At 38.2% G+C, this 3,209-nt stretch overlaps 1 protein-coding gene across 3 annotated transcripts in view; it reads left to right on the top strand.

Annotated features, from left to right (window-relative positions):
- Positions 1-3,209, top strand: part of LOC106874046 (uncharacterized) — a 163,309-nt gene that overhangs the window by 83,950 nt on the left and 76,150 nt on the right. The gene's annotated exons all lie outside the window — the stretch shown is intronic.

The following is a 3,209-nucleotide window of genomic DNA, read 5'->3' as shown; positions in this document are numbered from 1 at the left end:
TTTTAAGTGGCACTTGCATTGGTGGGGGTTACCAAGTGACTTTACAAGACAATAAGTCTTTGAAGGGAGGGGGCATGGGGGAGGTGCTCCTGTGTAAGATGATGAAAGATTAGAGTGTGAAAGAGAAGCAGAAACAGATGTCTTGCTGTAGACGAGATCCCGGGTTAACAAGCCAGAGATAGGAAGAGAGAGAGAGAGAGAGGAAAAGAAAGAGCGAGAGTTAACAAGAATGAGGGCAGAAACAGTTACCGAGAGAGAGAGAGAGAGAGAGAGAGAGAGAGAGAGAGAGAGAGAAAGAGAGAGAGAGAGAAATTAGAAGATTGCAAGAGCAAGAGAGGGATGGTGATAACTGCTAGGGTACACTTGCAAGGAATGGGGATCAGGGCATAGATGGGATGGTAGAGTAAGGAAGAGAGAGATGACTTGTAGCAGGTGCTAACAGGGTATCGCTAAGAAGGCGCGAGTCGAGAGTGGCGGAACACAGTGACTGGCGAGAATCTGGGAATATAGAAGAGGAGGAAACGAGGGCAAGCGGCGATGCAGTGAGTAAGGTAGTGAGGACTGGGTTGGGGAGTGAGGATGTGAGAATCTGGATATGTAGTGAGGGAGGGGGACGAGGGATGCAGGGTAGCAAGGACTAGATTGTGGAGCGGGAGATGGCTATAGAAAAGATAAATAGGAATAAGGGTTGAAGGGTTGAAGGGTTCAATGTTTCAGACATTATAAGGGCATCGTCATTCATCCACCGATTTCAAAATTTTATCGATAAAATCCTCAAAAATCAATGAGGGCCACCTCCAAAGCACTTCAGGTGTCGAATCAAACTATCAGAACTGTAGTGCATGAGGACACTCGATACAAGTCGTATGTAGAGAGGAGTGGCCAATTCATGTCTGTATTGATACAGGAGAACAGTTTTAGGTAGCATTCCTGGACATATTAATAACACGCACCAAGTATGGATTCAGGACATCCGTATACTGCAAGCCGACCTTCACTGGACGATACCTCATCTTCAATTCCCACCATCCATACAGTGCAAAGAGAGGAATTGCTCAGTGCCTAAAACATCGAGCAAAGAATATAAGTAGCGATCGTGATAGAACATCGCAAAGCTGTGACGCGAGGAGATATTGATAAATTGAGTGTAGCTGATCATGTATGGAAAAATGGAGACCACCTCCCACTGTAGGATGAAGTTAAAATAATAGACAGAGAACACCACTGGAAAATACAAAAACTAAAAGAAGCAGCACATATGCTAGGACACACAACCTCCTAAGCAGACCGAGTGCAGATATGAGTAGCATATGAGAACCGGTATTAAGGAAGGATAAGAAAATATCAGATTTATAAGACCTAAAATTCACTCTTTTATTGCCCATGGGCATATAACGTAGTGGTTAAGAGCGCGGGCTTCTAACCCCAAGATTTCGAGTTCGATTCCAGGCTGTGACCTGCATAATAATAATAATAATAACATCGAAAAATAACTTAGGAATGAGAACCCAGGTTCGAAATTTCCACAAGGCACCTGATGAAGGCTGGAGCTAACAACTAACAAGATGAGAACTAATATCCGTCAAATGTAAATATTGCTTTATGAAATTACGAAATATATCGTCAATTAACTCTCGTACTCTGTACACACATGCACAAGAGATATACACGCATGTGTCGATATAATTTTTACTATATCATAGACAGTTTAATGATCTGAAAGAGTCACTGAAAATACCAAGTTGTATTCCCTGTTTTTCTTTTTGCAGTGGCCAATTTGATTGTGTTTGTAACTTCCATGGGTGGATAACATTCGATTCTTTTCAGTTAATACACGACATTTTGGTTTGCTGGTATGGCTGAATCTGAATTAAATTTTCCAAACGTATATGCTAATATGTTGTTATAGTCATTAATAAAGACTAATTAACTTGAAAATATTTGTCAAGACTTAAAATTTTCCGATGTAAACGTTCACTCACACGCCTGTGCCCGCGAAAACATGCGCGTGCATTCATACGTGTTTCTTGCTGTGTGCTTGTGTGGCCTCCTGCTGTATACAACACACACACACACACACACACATATCATATTCACACTCACGCATATATATATATATATATATATATATATATATATACAAACACATATAATACAATGAAGATGTAAATCATAGTCTATTCTCTTCAGATTTTGCAGCTTTGAAGTCGGTGAAATTACTATGATAGACAGGTGACACCTAAATATGTATTTACCAGAAAAAAAAAAGTCATGGAATTTTCTTTATAAGAGACACTTATAGTGCATTACGTAGGAGTGATTTTCTTGGCTAAATGATAATCTACGTTTTGCTTTTTATAAAACATCAATTTTGATTTCCTCCAAATATACACGATACTGGTAAATCACGTTATTGCATAGACTCTCGAGACAGCTGAAAAAAAAAAAAAAGAAAATACAGACACGCGTATACTTCTATAATACCAAAAATGTACAAAATGACTCAAACGAAATCAAACATTTCATAATTTTATAAATAAGAGACGTGCCGATAATTCCAGAAATATTTGAAAGAAGTTTTACTGTTATTTAAGCAAACGATTCATAAGTACGAATTAGTGTCATTGCTTAATGTAGTTAATATCGTGAGACTCTTAAATATATTGCACTGAAGAATAATTTAGTTACTGAATAAAAATGTTAGACATTAAATTTTTGTATTGAGTGCTGAATTGAGTACAATTATTGTTTTTTTTTATATATGTGTACGACTACCTGTCGCGTACTTGCGTGGTTGGGTTGACAAATGTCTCTCTACTTATTCAGTTTATTTATTTATTTATTCTAAGTCGTTTCATTTATCGCCCATTCATCTATCATCTAAGACGTCTTTCCTATTGCAGTAGATGTGTTTTATTTGTTTCAACCATTAGACTGCGGCTCTGCCTTAAATGGTTTAGTCAAACAGATTAACCCCAGTGCTAACTTTTTTATAAGCATGGTACTTATTCTATTCTATTGGTCTTCATTGCCAAATCGCTCACTTACAGAGATGTAAACAAACCAACGCCGATTGTCAATAGATGTGTGTTAGTGTGGGGAAAACACAAAGACACACACACTAAATATATACACATATACATAATACATACATACACACACACACACACACACACACACACACACACACACACACACACACACACACA

Source organism: Octopus bimaculoides, chromosome 7 (genome assembly GCF_001194135.2).
Source record: "Octopus bimaculoides isolate UCB-OBI-ISO-001 chromosome 7, ASM119413v2, whole genome shotgun sequence".
Lineage (NCBI taxonomy): Eukaryota > Metazoa > Mollusca > Cephalopoda > Octopoda > Octopodidae > Octopus > Octopus bimaculoides.
This window is presented reverse-complemented; position numbering and strand designations above follow the sequence as displayed.